Below are 18,181 nucleotides of genomic sequence, written 5' to 3'. Positions count from 1 at the left end.
ATAACCAGAGCTTTATTACTCCTCTACCCCAACCCCTGGCATGGATCAGTCATACATGTGGGTCTTCCCAGAAGAGGCAAGATCTTGGGCCTGCTCTCTGCAGCCCAGCCAGTCCCTGAAGATGAGACAGGATAGTTCCCATGACCCTTTCACAGGACTTGTGACAGGGATGTGGCTTGTTTACTTGGCCGCTGAGCTTAACCCCTTACTGGAGGGAACATGCCACGGACAGGAGCAGAAACCAGAGTGAGTGAATGCTGGAACTGCCAGCTGCGTCTCTCCAGCAAAAGCAGACCCTGTGCAAGCCTCATGGCAGTGTCCAAGTGTGTTACAATCCTCTTTTAGTTCTGCTGTCCGGGAGGAGGTGTCTGCAACCCCCGATGTCCCAGAGCGCATGTTACCAGCTCAGTGGGCCTTTTGCCTTATTACGTGGGGCAGCTGTCCTCCACCAGCAAGGACAAAGGGCCAGTGTGACAGCCTTTTTGGGTTCCCATACCCAGTGTGTCTCGAATTCTTGTCCGGTGCTTGAGAAGAATGAGGCCACATGGACTTGAAGGATGGTGAATGTGGAGGTTTTATTGAATGGTGAAAGTGGCTCTCAGCAGGACGGGGAGCTGGAAAGGGGATGGAGTGAGAAGGCAGTCTTCCCTGGAGGTCAGCCATCCCTGGTCAAACTCCTTTCCCAGAGAAGTCTCCAATGTCCAGCTGAATCATCTCCTCTCGACATTCAGATGCTTCTCTCTTCTGTGTGTGTGTGTCCTTCTCTGCCGTGTCACTCTGCTCCTCTGCCAGTGGAGCTTGGGGTTTTTATGGGCACAGGACAGGGGCATAGTGGGCCAAAAGGCAACATTCAGGTGGGAAAGTGGATTTGAAGTTCTCATTTAGGGCCGTGGTTTAGGCTTGAGGATGGGAGCCTTGTCAAGGATCCCACCCTTTTCTATCTAGTATCTCCCTGCCTCTTGTTCATATCTAAAGTGTAGTCCACCAACATCCCCAGCCCCAAGGACAGTTAGTTCTTTGTTGAAGAGCAACCTGGGTAGAGCATCATCATGTCCATACACCCCCACCCCGTGACAGGCACATTCTACATCAACTACAATGAGCCAGTCACTTTCCCTGTGCCAGTTGTCATGCTCAGAACCATCACATAATGCATAGGATTTGGGTAATTGTCCCATGGTTTTGACTTTGGGTGGCCCAGGGCTAGGAGAGGACAGAGGTGGGGAGATAGAGGGAGGAAGAAGAAAGGTGCATTAATTCATTTTCACTGCTAATAAAAACATACCTGAAACTGGGAACAAAAAAAGGTTGAATTGGACTTAGAGTTCCACATGACTGGGGAGGCCTCAGAGTCATGGTGGGAGATGAAAGGCTCTTTTGACATTGTGGCAGCAGGAGAAAATGAGAGAGAAGTAATAGCATAAACCCCTGATAAACCCATCAGATCTCTTGAGACTTATTCACTATCACAAGAATAGAACGGGAAAGACCGGCCCCCATGACTCAATTACCTCCCCCTGGGTCCCTCCCACAACACGTGGGAATTCTGGGAGATACAACACCAGTTGAGATTTCAGTGGGGACATACCCAAACCATATCAAAAGGTAAGAGGAAGAGTGGAAGGTAAGAAAAGAATGAATATTTATTAAGCATCAAATTGTACCTGGCAACATGATAGGTGGTTTATAACCTCAATTCAATTTAACTTTCACTCCCCCTTATAAAGCATAATATGGCTTATTGCCATTTTGAAGTTGAAGAAGCTGGGGCTTAAGAAATTAAGCAGCAACAACAGAAACTCTATATCATCTCCTTTATATTTCTGTGTCTAGAGCTGCAGAAACTCCAGTCTGGGTGCAAACACATCAAGGCAGTGATACGATGATGAGCAACTCCCATCCACTGCCCAGGCTTGGATACTCTCCATTTCTAGCCCTGTCCTCAGAAACATCAGGCTTTCTCCCAACTTTGAAAGCCACCCAAGTTTGGAGCGTGACTTGCCATTCCCATCTTAGTTCTCATTGCTTGCCTACAAGCACACTATTCTTTAGCTTTTGACCAATGAAAAGTGCTCAGCACATATTTGTGCAACAAAACTAACTGTGATAGCTCCAGGTGCAAAGCTGCCCAGTAACCACTGGACACAGTTCCTGCCCCACTGTGCTCACCCCACCTGAACTAACCAAATTCCCCTGGCATACCCATGTTAGAAAAGGACTCTTGGGGACTGCTAAGGGACAGCCAAGGTGGCTCAGGGATGCTAGACAATGTGCATCTCAAAGTGCTTCACAAATGATTGCTTATATTTAATAGTACATGCTTACATAATGCAATAATGGTTATCATTTTACACATAGTAGCTCAATCTGCACAAATAACTCTAAAAAACAGATTTTACCTCTTGTTTCAGAGACACAGAGAGATTAAAGAACGTGCCCAAGGGCAATTTGGTTAGGGAGTGGTGAAGCTAGGTTGCAAATCTGGCTCTTTTGGGCCCTGCACTTTAGGCTTTAATTCTGCCAAGCCAAAATTCCAACACAAACTGCCACACTCCATCTACCATCTTTTTTTTTTTTTTTTTTTTTTTTTTGAGACGGAGTTTCACTCTGTCCCCCAGGCTGGAGTGCAGTCGTGTGATCTTGGCTCACTGTAACCTCTGCCTCCACCATGCCTGGCTAACTTTTGTATTTTTGGTGGAGACAAGGTTTCACCATGTTGGTCAGGCTGGTCTCAAACTCCTGACCTCGGGTGATCCACCCGCCTTGGCCTCCCAAAGTACTAGGATTACAAGCATGAGCCACTGTGCCCGGCCCCATTTACCATCTTAGCTCTGAGACCTTCCTACCAGAGGGGTTCCCTGTGGAGTGAGATGTGCACATTCTACTTTATTCTCTCTTCTAGGTCAAGTGAGAAAATGTATTTGAAATCACTTTGTAAGCTATAAGCTACCCTATAGAGAGTATGTGTATAAATGTACACATATCTATACACACGAGTACAACTATATCCCTCACAATTCACAAGCAATGTGTGATTCATGTTAAATATTCAACACATGTTAAATTTATTGGGAGTGTCTATCTTGATATAGATACTTGTTCACAAGCTATTAGTATGCCCTATTGACATTTCACACAAATAAACACAATACACACACACACACACACACACACCCATGTTGCTCTTCCCTCTTGGGAATGTTTGTTCAAGAGGCTGAGGCTGAAGTTGGCCTCCTGCTATGTCAGGGCAGCCCTTGCATAGGTGTGAGTGTGAGCAGGAATTTATTTTCTAACCAAGGAAGAAAATGACAAAGTGAATAGAAAAACCACAAAAGCAGCTAAGTTAGATTTGGGTTCCAAAAAAATGCAGACAGAAAAGGGAGACTGTGAGGGGAGAGTTGATAGGTGGTTTAAGGAATGTCTGGAGAGAGGCGAGGAATAGAGTAAAGAAGAGAAAAAGTAATAAAAAGAACTGCAGCACTCACCTCTGAGAACAAATGGCTGTAGTTGCTGCATGCTTAACGTCCCTATCTTAGGAAGCACCACACATCAGCAGAAATGAGATACACAGCAGGGAGGTGCTAGAAATCTGGTTTTGCAGATGATTTTGACAAATCACCTACAGCTTTGCTCCAAATCAGGTCCAAAGACTTTAACCACATGGTTTGCTTGTGTGCACCTATTTCCTGAGTTGCTCTAAATTGCGTGACTTAGGGTGTAATGGCAATTCTTTGGGCTTTTGTAGCTCCATTTCTATGAGATACATGATTAGAAATCCTATTTGCTTTTTGTTTTTCAACCTTAATCAGCTACCACGCTGGGCTTGTGTGAGAGCCCCGATAATCAGCCTGCTTTATGGAGAAGGCAGAGTGGAAACAGGACAGGAGACTTCCCATGGCACACATATGGAAACGCAGCTTTCTTAGGGTTTTCCTTAAACTCGGAAAGTATCTCTTGTCTGCAAAATTGAAGTCACAATCTCTAATTAATTAGCTAACTAGCTCCCCCTCTTGAAATGTCTTTCAGAAAAAAGCTGCATAATGCTACAAAGCGATGGCCTAAAATCAGACCAATCTATGTCTATGGCAGTCCGTAGGATCCATCGTGTCAGAAAAATACATAGAAATGTCTTAAAATCTGCCCAAACACAGAAACTGTATCTGTGCTATTACTTTAGTTAGGTTTATACCTTTCAAATCATCTTTTTTTACTTGAAGGTATTTTGACACAGCTTGAAAAAGAAAGGCATCAAACAGCCTTAGCCTGTACAATGAGCTATAAAATTGCTGCAAGCTTAAACAGTTAAGGTAGGAAAAATGGCAAAAGTCATGCCACCAACAAGTGAGTTTGTGCTTTTGTCAGAAATGAAGACTCTTGAAATGTGATGCCGTCCCATGACTTATTTTGTATTATTCTCTTATTTTTGTTTTGATCCAGTCATTCTCTCCCTTTATCTTACATCAAAAACAAGAAAAGTTTTGTCTATGTCTACAACTTAAGTGAGGAATCTATTATGTGATATATGATATAAAATTCAGAGCCAGGAATAGGCCATTGTGTGGTATAAACATTTCAGAGGATAAGAATAATAGCAAAGAGCTAAATTGAAAGGTAATCCATGCTGAGATACTGTAACAAAGCCTTATAATCCCTTTAAGCCAGCTGCTCGCAACTTTGGCTGCCTATTTGAATCTTGCAGAGGTCTTAAATCCTTCTTGATGCCTGGGTCTCACCCTCCAGGGATTTCGATTTTATTTGTCTGGGATGTGACCTAGTGTCATGGGTTTTAGCAGCTCTCCAAGTGACTCAACTATGTGGCCACGATTGAGAACCCTCTGGTCAGCTGACTGTACTGTATACAGGCATCTCTGACAGTATAGGCCATCACCTGGTTCCCTGATTTGTTCTGGTCCTGTTTACGTGTCAATGGCTCTTTCTTGGACTTCCGAGTTTTATCTGCACAGGTGATTCTGATACTGCTTCTGGGACTGCTGACCCAGTGTGGGCACTTGGTCATGATAGCTTTTTGACCCTATGCTGGTCTATTAGGCGGCTGGGGGCCCTGTATTTAAGTATGAAGAATGGGTGGCTAAGTAGTAGAAATTTATTGTCTCATAGTTCTGGAGGCTGGAAGCCCGAGATTGAAATGTCTGCAGAGTTGGTTCCCTCTGTGGCCTCTCTCTTGCTTGCAGGCAGTTCCTTCACCCTGTTTCCCTACATGGTCTTCCCCCGGCATGTCTGTGTTCTAATCTCCTTTTATAAACACACAAGTGAGATTGGATTAGGCCCACCCATATGACCGAATTTTAATTCAGCAACCTCTTTGAAGGCCCTGTCTCCAAACACAGTCGCATTTTGAGATATTAGATGTTAGGGATTCAACATATGAATGTGGAGGTACAGAATTCAGCCCTTAACAGCCAAGAGGATGTCTCCATTAGCAACATGCATGCCTTTGTCATAGCTCTGCGCCAACTATGAGTTGGGAAAATGTCAGAGATAATCGGAATGCACAAACCATTCTCAACCATCTTCCTGGGCTTGCTTTATCAGTCAAAGTAGCAGCCACTGGGAGTCCCTTCCCAGGCAAACTCTCCTGTGTGGTGGAATCAGCCAGCAGGATTAACCTGTGGAATGGCCTGGAAAACTCCAGGCTGTCCATCTCAAGGATTCTGGAAAATGTCTGGGTGCCCATTTCCAGGGCTTCGGGAAGTGGGAAACCCCAACTTCACAGCCCCCAGCAGGTGCAGCAGGAGCTCTTTTCCTCTGCCCCTGGTGTTTCAAGGTGGCTCAAACACCTGACCACCCAGCTGACCTCAGTGACACTGTGTGCCATCAGAGACTACAGGTCTGTTGGAAAGAACATGTTGATTCCTCCTATTAATAGGAGATTAGTTCTTACATTTGGTGGTTCAATCTCTGGACTTTTAGTTTCTTCTTGGTTTTCCCTAAGTTTGACTCTCAAAATCTCCTTGGTTTGGACTTATTCTTCCAGTTGGATACACTTCCACTTTCATTCCTATAAAGGAAGTTGTAGTTAGATTCAACTCCTGCATTTTCAAATAGAGCTTCTCTAACTCCTTCTGCATTCCCGGGTTCTTCACCCATTTCACCTTCACCTCTTGCCAAGCTGGCTTAGTCTAGCTTAGCGCTTGGATTGTTTCGCATTGTATTGGGTTCCAGGTATTTCTGGAAGTGTCGATTGAGTCCTCTAATTAGTCAGTGCTTCAGAATGTCTATGACTTTTCAAGTCCTCTTTTTTGACTTTACACTCTTAAAAATTACACTCAGTATCAAGGTTAAAATATTGATGATAGTAGTGCATTTTTTGAGTTCCCTGAGAGCGAGTACCCGTCAGTTTCCGGCATCCAGTGCACGCCATAGTCCTCGCTTTGAGGGGTCTCTTTCCAAGGTTTCAGTTACCCTTGGTTAACTGTGGTCTAAAATAGTCCATGGAAAATTTCAGAAATAAACAATTCGGAAATTTACTTTGCTTGCTGTCCTGTGTCATGTGATGAAATCTCACCTGGAAAGTGAATCAGCCTCTGTCCAGTGGATCCACGCTATCCATGCTCCCCACTCATGACTCACTGAGCAGCAACCTCAGAGATCAGATCAACTATGGTGATGCCACCAAGCTTTGTGTTCAAATCACCCTGACTTTACTGCATAACCGTCCCAGAGCGCAAGAGTAGTAATGCTGGCAATGTCGATGTACCGAAGAGAAGCCGTAGAATGCTGTCTTTAAGTGAAAAGAGGGAAGTTCTCGGCTTCAGGAAAGAAAAAAAAAATGTATGCTGAGGCTGCTAAGATTCAGTCTTCTACTCATGAAATTGTGAAGAAAAAAAGAAATTCATGCTAGTTTTGCTGTCACACCTCAAGTTGCAAAAGTTACAGCTGCAGTGCGTGTTAAGTGCTTAGTTAAGATGAAAAAGGCTCTACGTTTGTGGATAGATCAAGTTGCAAAAGTTACAGCTGCAGTGCGTGTTAAGTGCTTAGTTAAGATGAAAAAGGCTCTACGTTTGTGGATAGAAGACATGAACTGAAACATGTTCCACTTGATGGCAATAGGGTTCGGTACTGCCCGTGGTTTCAGCCACCTACAGGGTGTCTTGGAATGTATGCCCTGCAATTAAGGAGAGACTACTGTACTAATAAAAACCCAGTGATTCAAATTGAGACAGACTTACTGAATTAAACCTATCATTTTCTGTCAAAACCGATAGAGACCCAAGACTATTTACGTTTAGAGGTGGATAAAATCCAGAGAAGAGACTTGAGTGGTCTGAGGCCATACAGTGAGCTAAGGTCAGAGCCAGGATTCGCTCTATGTTAATGTGTCCCATGCTTCAAACTCATGAGCATTTTGCTTTAGGAAGATGGCCAAACTGGATGGTATTTCACGGTCTTGCATTTAGCATACTTCTATATAGCACTTAATTTTTAAAAATAAAGAGTCGTATGGATGTTTGAATTTTTAAACACTCAGTCCTTCGGAGGAAACCATGCAGCCTGCAGGCTGTGGGGAGAAGATTGCCTGTAATAAAAGAGCTGGCCCGAGCCTCCCGATGGCCAACTCCTCTCAACTCATAACAACCATCTGGATTGTCTGTGTGGAGGCCAGATTGCCTGTTATGTCCACCAAATGAGTTGCCTTGCCCTAGAAAAACAAAATTCAAACATCTATCAAAGAAACCTGTCATCTCCTTGTCTTCCTCTGCAGAAATCAACTTCCTTCTCACTTCCACTGGAGACCCGGTAACAGAGTTCACCCCTGCAAATCTGTAGGGTGACAGCTGCCAGGGGGGACTTCTGGGCCAGAATCTGACTGGCAGGAGAAGGCTCCCAATGAGAAAGTCAAAAGGAGGTGTTCCGCGTGGGTTTTCTCCTGCACAGTTGTCAGTAGTTTAAAACAACAATCCCTATGTATAAGTTGAGTAAAATCCTCTTTTCCTAGTCCCCTTTGCTGAATAGAAGGTGGAAGTTGGGACATTTTATCTGCAGAGCTCCGTGCTCTGCAACTCCCTCTCTTTTGTTTCTAAGAATAAGAGAATTACTAAAAGGCTAAAAATCTCTCCAAAAAAAGAAAAAAAAAAAGAAAGAAAGAAAAAGGAAAAAAGAGTTGGTTTGATTTGACATTTAATTAAGGCTTTTTGTCTCCGTTTTAGATTAGTGGGTCTTCTCCTGCTTAAGCACATGGTTATTCTGATTTTCAAGTTTCTTCTTAAGTTGCTTTAATTTTGCTGTGAATTGTTTTGTGAGGCCAGCTCCAAGGAATGAGCAAATGCCTTCCTGGCATGGAGCTTTGCTATCAGCAGGAAAAACAACACAAATATTTTCCCAAGGAAAATGGCAGCCATTTAACAAATCAGTTGTAGCAATTGTACATGACAGGCCTGTGAATTTTATACCTGCTCATAAAATATCCATTTCAGAAGCCCACAGCAGAATACATTTTGCAAACTGCTATACAGAGGAAGCATCCACCAAATCATTTTATTTCTTGTAAATTTTTTTTGTTAATTTTTAATTGTGATGGTAGGTATCACACTGATTGCCACAGCAAGAGGAAACATATACTAGGATAATCAGTTAAAAGAACCTTCAAAAATCCCTATAGCCTACAGGATTTACCTTGAAATGTACTTTGCAGGTAGACTGTGGTGAAGGCATGCCGTTTTATTGAAACAGCAGAATATTTGTGGATAGTTCAGATACAATTTTCTCATGACACTCAGAATCTTACTTATATAAAAAACCCATATTATTCTGCTTTCTTACTCAAAGATTTCAGAGGTATACTCAAGGACTCTGCATGAAGAGAATAAAAGCTTATTCCCCAAATACATGCTAAGTTTCAAAGCCTTGTTGATATGGTTTGGCTTTGTGTCCCCATCCAAATCCCATCTCAAATTGTAATCCCCAGGTATTGAAGGAGGGACCTGATTGGAGGCAATTGGATCATAGAGGTGATTTCCCCACGCTGTTCTCCTGATAGCAAGGGAGTTCTTACAAGATCTGGTTGTTTGATAAATGTCTGGGACTTCCCCCTTCTCTCTCTCTTGCCTGCTGCCATATGAGACTTGCCTGAATCTCTTACACTATGACTGTGAAGAAGATGTCTTGCTTTCCCTTCACCTTCCATCATGATTGTAAGTTTCCTGAGGCCTCCCCAGCCATGTGGAACTGTGAGTCAATTAAACCCCTTTTCTTCATAAAATACCCAGTTTCAGACAGCACTTTATAGCAGTTTGAAAGTGGACTAATACACTTGTTTGCATATGAAGCATCATGTTAGACCAAGGGACATGGGGAGTAAAAATAGGAAGATGTTGGCTGTTATTAAGGAAACACTAAGTACGCATGTGTACATCTATAATTGTACACACATACACAGTAGCAGTCACAATGCCAGTGTTACCGGTGGAGAATGTTCAGGTTCTTGGTGTCTTGAAGAAAGAATTGAAAAAACTGTACAAACAAAGAAATAAAAGAAGGAAGCAACAAAAGCAGAGATTTGTTGAAAACAAAAGTACACTTCACAGGGTGGGAGTGGGTGTAAGCACAGGGACTCAAGAGCCCTGTTACAGAATGTTCTGGTGTTTAAATACCCTCTGGAGGTTTCCATTGGTTACTTGATATAAATGAATAGTGAAGTCAAGTTACAAAGACATTTACTTGGTGTACACACTATGTAAATGCAGAGGATATTTCCTATCATAGCTGAAGTGTTTCCACTTGATTTAGTTCTTGAAAGTCCTTAGGTTCCCTGCCTCCAGGTCCTGTTCTCCTGCCTCACTAGGCCATACACACGTGTGTATAAATATATAAATACACATATACATTTAATGAATCCAGGTTACATACAGTTGCTCACAGGTTTGCTTGTGCTTTCACAAGCTAACAAACATTACTAAGCTGGGCTCAGTGCCTCACACCTGTAATCCCAGCATTTTTGGAGGTCGTGGTGAGAAGATCACTTGAGGTCAGGAGTTTGAGACCAGCCTGGGCAACATAGTGAGAACCTTGTCTCTACAAAAAAATAAAAATAAAACAAAACAAAAGGCTGCTCTATATGTCTGCAATAACTTTTCCCATACGCACAAATCTTCCCCACTGCTTTCTGGTGAATTCCTTTTCTATCTTAAAATTGTTGGCCAAATAGCACTTCTTTTAGGAAATCTTCCCAGCTGTGCTTTTCCTTCACCTTCTGATTGACGACTATTTCATTTGCACTCGATTAATTGCTGGGGCATTCCTTCTTGAAATTTTATGATGGCATGTCCTTGATCACACTCGATTTAAACCACAAAAGTACATCTCTGAGGAGTCTCATTTTATCTCTCCCAATCCCTTCCCATTAGAAGTTAACAGGATGGGAAGAGACGTGCCTGCATCCTGAAGGAGCTCAGGCAGCTGCAGAAGAAAAATCAGGTCTAAAGAGGGTGGTTTCCACTGGGCTGGGGAAGCACAGTCCTGGGAGATGAGATCGGGAAGCTGTATAAGGACAACTGGAAAATGTACTTGAATATAAAGCTAAGAATATCTTTTTCGGATGTAGTATAGTTTAGTTAATAAAAGCATAAATTTTAGAGCTAAATTGTGATAGAGAATCCAAACAGACTTATTTACTAGTTGTGTAAACCTGGGACAAATTTGTCAACTCACTTTTCTCACCTATAAAATGGAGTTAAAGTATTGCCCACCTCCTGGGGCTGTTGTAAGGTTAAGATGAGTGAAACTGTGCAAAGTATTTAGAACAGTGCCTGGGATGAGTAAATACTATGCAAGTATTTACCATTGTTGTTATTTTTATTGTAACGTATTCTTTAGTTCTGAAGGGAATGGGAAGTAAATGAAAGTTTGGGGAACACAGAAATTAAAATTGACAAAACATGCCCCAATGCATCAAGTCTATTTACTGTTTTACTAGATCCTGAGGCTGTGGAGAGTTTAGATAGGTAAAACAGGGCAAGGTGCTGGATCCCTTTATCCCAGCTCCACATTCGCTCTGGAAAAGCACACAGCACACACTATGTCCAAACTTGGGTCTGCCCATGATAGAAACAGTTTTTTGTTTTGTTTTGTTTTGTTTTTTATGAAAAGTAAATTGACCTGATACTAGCATTCAGTTGGACTAATAATATACATATCAATTGGTATAGTAGAATAGTTAGGAGTAAATGTTCCTAATATGAATTTAAAATGCAAAAAGAAATAGATCACTTTGTATCTAGAAAGTCTAATGATACTGTTGACTATAGATTTTTAGTGCTTAAATAATGCTGATACATATTTAATAAGTATATAAAAGAAAAAAATTGGCCAGGCGTGGTGGCTCATGCCTGTAATCCCAGCACTTTCGGAGGCAGAGGGGGCAGATCACGAGGTCAGGAGTTCAAGGCCATCCTGGCCAACATGGTGAAACCCCGTTTCTACTAAAAATACAAAAATTAGCTAGGTGTGGTGGCGCATCCCTGTAATCCCAGCTACTCGGGAGGCTGAGGCAGGAGAATCATTTGAACCCGGGAGGCAGAGGTTGCAGTGCGCCGAGATCGTGCCACTGTACTCTAGCCTGGCAACAGAGCAAGACTCCATCTGGAAAAAAAAAAAAAAAAGAGCAAGGCACTGAAGGAATCCACAACTTATAGAGATTCAGCTTTTGAAGACCCCAGTTCTGTCTGGGAGGTATGACACAGGGAAGGACAGAGGAAACTTGAGCCATCCCATCTGATTTTCACTCCTTTGCAAGAGTTAGCTCTTTAATTTGGCACAACAGTGGAAACGTTAAAATGGGACAATTGTGTTATCCCAATCAGGTGCCTCAAAATGCTGTCAATAGCAGTGACTTGACTTCTAGAAGGCCTGGCTATTGCTTCCTCTGCTGCCCATCAGCCCTTTGGGCTCACCCTAGGCCACATGATGTTTGTGCAGAAGAAATTCTCAACAGACTGGAGTATAAGACAGGCTAAGCTGAACTGTTTGTTGAGCTCTGGGGTCTCTGTGCTCCAGCCTGGGGACAGAGCAAGACTCTGTCTCACAAAAACAAACAAACAAACAAACGCTATCATATATAAAGAAAATCCGTGCATATATAGGCAGAGGTTGCAGTGAGCAGAGATCGCACCACTGCACTCCAGCCTGGGGACAGAGCAAGACTCCATCCCCTCCCAAAAAAACTTGTCATATAGAAAGACAAAATACACACATATATAGGCACTCATGTATGTGTCTGTGATACCCACAGGCATACATATATAGGCACATATGCAGGTGCCTATAAAGTCTGTTGGAATTCGAATAAGGCAATGTAATCAGTAGATTGCATGAAGGTCAATTTCCTGGTATTGATATGGTGCTCCTGTCGTGTAAGATGCTTCCATATGAGGAAGCTGGGAGAAGGGAATAGATTTCTCTGTACGATTCTAATAGATATTTCAAATTATTTAAAAATGTGTCATAATTATTCAGATAAAAACCTAAATAGTAGCATGCTGCTATAAATACCACAATCTAAAATTGTTTCTTCATATAAAAGACTGGAGAAAAGATGCCAAAATGAATGTGATTTTATTGTAATGCTGAGATTGTGGTCTTCTCCCCTTTTAAAAATATATTTGCATGTTTTATACTATCTTTTCCATAATATTTAAATATAATTTCAGTTCAATTTAATTAATATTTAAAAGAAAATGTAGTTTAACAACGTATTTCCTTTAGAAAAGAGTCTATTTTGAATAGCTTCTTCCTAAATATCAAGGAAAAATAAAAGATATTGTACAAATTCTTGCAAAATCTAATCCATTTTATCAACCTAACTCTTTAAGCATATTTTCTGTCATGACATATCAAATAATGACAGAAAACTATGTTGAAATATCTAATAAATCATCATTTTGGATTTCAAGCATGTTCTCAAAATTCTAGGTACTGCTCATGAAAATGAAGCCATAGGCTTATCTTGAACAGGACTCAATTATTACGGTAACTGTCCTAGTTACTCCTTAGCTGTTTGTTTGCAGTTTGAGCAGTCAAAATGAATATCAACAAGTCACCATCTTTTTAACTATTAATGGAATTATTTTACGTGTTTGTATCTTACCAGAGTAAAACTTTTTTTTTTTTTTTTTGAGATAGAGTCTCGCCCTGTCGCCCAGGCTGGAGTGTAATGGCATAATCTTGGCTCACTGCAGCCTCCACTTCCCAGGTTCAAATGATTCTCCTGCCTCAGCTTCCCGAGGAGCTGGGAATACAGGTGCATGCCTCCATGCCTAGCTAATTTTTGTACTTCTTAGTAGAGACGGGGTTTCACCACATTGGCCAGGATGGTCTCGATTTCTTGACCTCATGATCCACCCGCCTCAGCCTCCCTAGCTTTATCTGGTGTTCTTAATAATTAAGATGTTCAGTATAAAAACTATATGGTCACCTTATTGAAAAAAATCACACAAAAAAACTTCAGCTATAATTTCAGTTTTCTAAAAGATTGTCGTCAATATCATAAGTTTCCATTCAACTAAAGACAGAATTTTATTTACTATTATTTTAAAAGTTGGGTCATTGGCTGATACCTACTTGTTGAATGACTGCTACCTGGAAAATTGAACGTGCTACATGGGGAGGTAATGTCTCTCTTTATTGGCCACTGTATCCCCTCTCAATCAGATATTTTTAGCTGGTACTTTCTCTGGTGTTCCTATTTTATTTGACATTTTTAGTAGATATTTGTTGAATTAAGTAGTTATCAAGTAAACACAAAATATAGACCTTCAAATTGGTATCATGGCAAAGATTCCAGATTTATCGTTATCTACATGTAGGGTCAACAAGAAACAACACATCACCCTTTCAGGTGGACATGAGGTTTGAGGCAGGATAAAGTTTTCAACCTGAGGTTATGTAAACCCCACACTCTTCCTGGAATGCCTTGGCATTTCAGTGATGCTCAGCCTAACGTGATTACATTGAGTTGAGACACCATCCAGCTACTTTTCAGAAGGACCAGAAACAGATTTTGCTTTGTGGCAGAACTTAGACTTTCCCTTCATTCATGTACTGCTTTGGCATTTAAAGAGAGCCTTGCATATATCAGGAACTTGATCTGCTGAAAGACATGTATTTTATGATTTACTGGAAAAGAGACAGGAAAAACCATCGTTAGAAGGATTCTTGCTAGCTAGAAGTAAGCACAAGGAGTCTCAGGAAGACTTCTGAGATCCCTGTGAATAGGTTCATTTAGAAACATGTATGTGTTAAGTGAGGTGTACATGTCTAGTACTCTGCTGAGGTCTGGAAAGACAACACGCAAGAGGACAGGCATGTGGAGATTGCAGTGGGGTGGAAGGACAGGTAACTGGGTGAATGTCTATTGCAATTTTTTAGCAACACTAGAACAGAATGAGTGCAGGATGCTATGGATGCATCGTAGTGAAGGGCAGATCCACACCGGGCTGTGTGATTAAGGTTTCATGGAGAAATGATGACTACCCCTAATTCAGATTGGAGTGAGGAAAGCAGATGAAAACAAATCACAAAGGCACAAAGGAGTAGGTGAGAAGGCTGCTGGGCAGGACAGGGGAGGAGCAGACCCAAGCTACAGGAGGACTTCTCAAGTGGGTGATGACAGAGCAGAGTGTGGAAAGATACCACGGGTTGAGGGTGGGTGAGGAGGAGCAGATATTAAGGATACCGTCAAGGTAACAGGACATTTTCACAGACTTGTTTATTCCCAGGGATCCCGAGTCTATTTCCTTTTAAGCGAGAGGGTTCTCTACATCTTGGAAGCATCCACACTTGGCTTGAAGGCAAGAGATGTAACATAAGGGAATGGAGATTCTGGCAGGGCATGCACCCAGGTACTATTTTCTCGTTCTTCAATCATTCATTTATCTCTTCATGTGCTTAGAGGTGTTAAAAAGAAATAATTTAGACAAATTACATTTAACAGAGTTTAACTGAGCAAAGAACAATTCATGAATCAGGCAGCCTCCCAAGCTAGAGTAGGCTCAGGGTAGACTCAGAGAGACTCCAGCGTAGCCAAGTGGTGGAAGAAGATCTATGGACGAAAAAGAAAGTGATGTACAGAAAATGGAAGTGAGATCAGAACAATTGGATTGTTTACAGCTTGGTGTTTGTCTTACTTCAACTGGTTTTAACAGTTGGCCACCGCTGATTGGCTAAAACTCAGTGATTAGCACAGGAGTAGGTTAAAGTCTGTTTATTCATCCAGCTAGGTTGCTGTTTACTAGGTATGGAGAACTTAAAAATTTAGGCTGAACATAAAATATATAAGGAGGCAACTTTAGGTTAATCTTAATTAGTAGAGGGCAGTCACGGGTCCCTGCTAGTTAAAAGCAAGGGTGATGGGGCTCAAGGAGAGACCCTAACACAGAGTCTTCGCTGGAAGTACTGGAAGTCTGGGTGGCAAGATGGAAATCTGCTATCCCGTGTGGTGCCTGGCCATGGTGGTTGGAATGGCTTGCCAAATCAAGATGATGGAGACAATTTGCCAGGGGAGGAGGACTCAGAGGCAGGGATGACCGGAGAATGGTGACAGCCTTGCTGACAGAGGGATTAGCAGCAAGCAAAGAGGCCGTATGGAGGATTTCACTGGCATTCACAGTGGTCTCAGCAGACAGAGAGGGCAAGCCACACGCCTGAGGTTGGGTAGGGAGATACTGGCAGAACCAGGATTCAAGCACACTTTTTTCGACTCCCATTCCAGTTGTGTGCCTTCCATGGCAGAGCCTTCTAGAGGGAAGAGGAGAGGCACAGTGATGTGCTCCTGCCACATTCAGATGAACGAGTGATTCAAGGAAGAAGAAAGGGAATGAATTCAGGGAAGAGCAGAGGATGAGTGGAGTCACACTTGTGCCCTCGGTGCTTTCCTGCATCCCTGTGTCCCACTCTTTCCCCACTCTGTGCTCCCTTCCTGCTCACAGGCTCTGCATGCCCTCACCTCCAGGTCAGGATGGGGGACTGGATCCAGCTTCTATTGCTGAGCCGTCATGAGGTTAAAAAGTTTAATAGGGTCAAGCATTGTGGCTTATGCCTGCAATCCCAACATTTTGGAAGGCCAAAGTGGGAGGATCACTTGAGCCCAGGAAGTCGAGGTTGCAGTGAGCCATTATTGCACCATGACATGCCTTAGGTGACAGAAAAAGACACTAAAAAAAGAAAAAATTTAATAGGTGCTGAGAACACCTAGAAATTCAAGGGTTTATAGGCTGTAAACAGGGCTCCAGAGGCCGCAGATGAGTCTAGAAGGTCAGGCCTTCACTTAATTATAGGGGGAAAGGTACATTTTGATGTGAATTCATGAACTGCGACAGAATCAACCAGGCTGAGTGCCCTGGGTACTGGAGTCTCTTACAACAAATCAAGAACATCATGGGGCCTGAATTTTGGCTGCAGAAGACAAGACCATCCTGTTATGCTGAACTGGTCAGAGATGAAGAAAGGCAGTGTATAGTAGGGCTGAAGGAGAGAGACTCAGCAGACCCTTCCAAATGAAGATAGATAACACTTCACAGTACACATCATGCCCTCCGACAGTGTCAGTATGTCTGAGTGTGTCAGGTGCGTCCTGTGATAGGAAATGCATGGGCTGTCAAGACCCACAGACCTCAATTCAAATGATGCTTCCCATACATATGCAGATCTCTCCAAGTCTCAGTGCTCTCTTCTCTGCAGTGGGCATGACGGCAGCTTCCTCACAGGAAATCCACATGGATCCCAAGAGATCCCATGCACATCAAGTGCTCAGTAGATGGTGGGTGCTTGGTAGCCATCCTTCCTGTCCATTGCCATTAAAGAACTGGGAGACTTTGCTTTTCTCCCTTTAGCTCATTTCTTAGTTAACTCAGACTGTGGTAACAGAATACCACAGACTGGGTGGCTTAAACAACAAACATTAGTTTCTCACAGTTCTGGAGGCTGGGAAGTCCAAGATCAAGGTGATGCCAGATTCAGAGTCTGGGGAGGACCCGTTTCCTTGTTTGCAGGTGGAGGGTGGAGATGGCAGAGAGGGAGAAGCAAGCTTTCTGTTGTCTCTCCTTGTAAGGGCACTAATCCCATCACAAGGGCTCTATCTTCCTGATCTAATCACCTCCCAAAGTCCCCATCACCTAATATCATCTCAATGGGAGTTGGGAGTTCAACGTAGGAATTGTGGGAAAATACAAACATCAGACCATAACAGCTCACCCTGCCCATCATCATTCTGAAACTCAGTTCACCTCCCAAGTGCTGTGGGAGTGCAGCATAGGGTGTGGATACACAGCTGGGAGGAAAAGGTGGCCTGAGAGCAGGGGTTAGCAACCATGTGATCTGCTCTGTTTATTCTTGGTAATGGGAGACAGACAGCCCAGTGCTGCAGCCCAGAAACTAATACCCCAAAATATGGCATTTTGACATGTTCAACTGAAGAAGCCTCAAAGTCTCTCTGACCCCACCCCCACCCAACTGTCTCTCTGGAAGAAGCTGACATTCCTTTATCTGCCTAGGCTCCAGACCCACCAAGGGGAAGGACTGTTTTTTCTTCCCCTCCCTGTTATCTCATTATCTATTGCAAAGAAGACCAAGATGCAAGCACACCTGAGAAGACCCTTTTACAAGCATAATCACTGTCTCCAAGAATCACTCATATTACAAAAATAACTATTTACAAATTGGCCGGGTGTGGTGGCTCACACCTGTAATCCTAGCACTTTGGGAGGGCGAGGCAGGTGGATCACTTGAGATCAGGAGTTTGAGACCAACCTGACCAGTATAGTGAAACCCTGTCTCTACTAAAAATACAGAAAAAAAAAAAAAAAAATTAGCCTGGTGTGGTGGTGGGTGCCTGTAATCCCAGCTACTTGGGAAGCTGAGGCAGGAGAATAGCTTGAACCCAGGAGGAAGAGGTTGCAGCAAGCTGAGATAGCACCATTGCACTCCAACTCCATCTCAAAAAACAAAACAAAACACAAAAACTATTGACAAGTTAATCTCTGTTTCTAGGATCCAATCATTCTCCTTAGTAATGTGTATTGCCCTTCAATATAATTCTATTCTTCTTCTCCCACCTCCCTTAACCTGTTTGACCAGGATCCAAGCCCCGATTCTTTTTGTAACCCTAAGGTGGTGTATAAGCTTCTGGGTCTTCATTCTGAAGGCTCCTGTGTATACACGTAGAATAAAT

General features: G+C 42.7%; 1 long non-coding RNA gene across 1 annotated transcript in view; it reads right to left on the bottom strand.

The window, feature by feature from the left end:
- LOC140713287 (uncharacterized) overlaps positions 1 to 3,569 on the bottom strand; it is a 39,924-nt gene extending 36,355 nt beyond the window's left edge. Inside the window, exon 1 of the long non-coding RNA XR_012095186.1 lies at positions 3,486 to 3,569. This is a non-coding gene — a long non-coding RNA (uncharacterized lncRNA). The remainder of the gene's footprint in view (positions 1 to 3,485) is intronic.
- Between the last annotated feature and the right edge of the window lie 14,612 nt (positions 3,570 to 18,181).

This window comes from Chlorocebus sabaeus, chromosome 14 (assembly GCF_047675955.1).
Source record: "Chlorocebus sabaeus isolate Y175 chromosome 14, mChlSab1.0.hap1, whole genome shotgun sequence".
NCBI lineage: Eukaryota > Metazoa > Chordata > Mammalia > Primates > Cercopithecidae > Chlorocebus > Chlorocebus sabaeus.
This window is presented reverse-complemented; position numbering and strand designations above follow the sequence as displayed.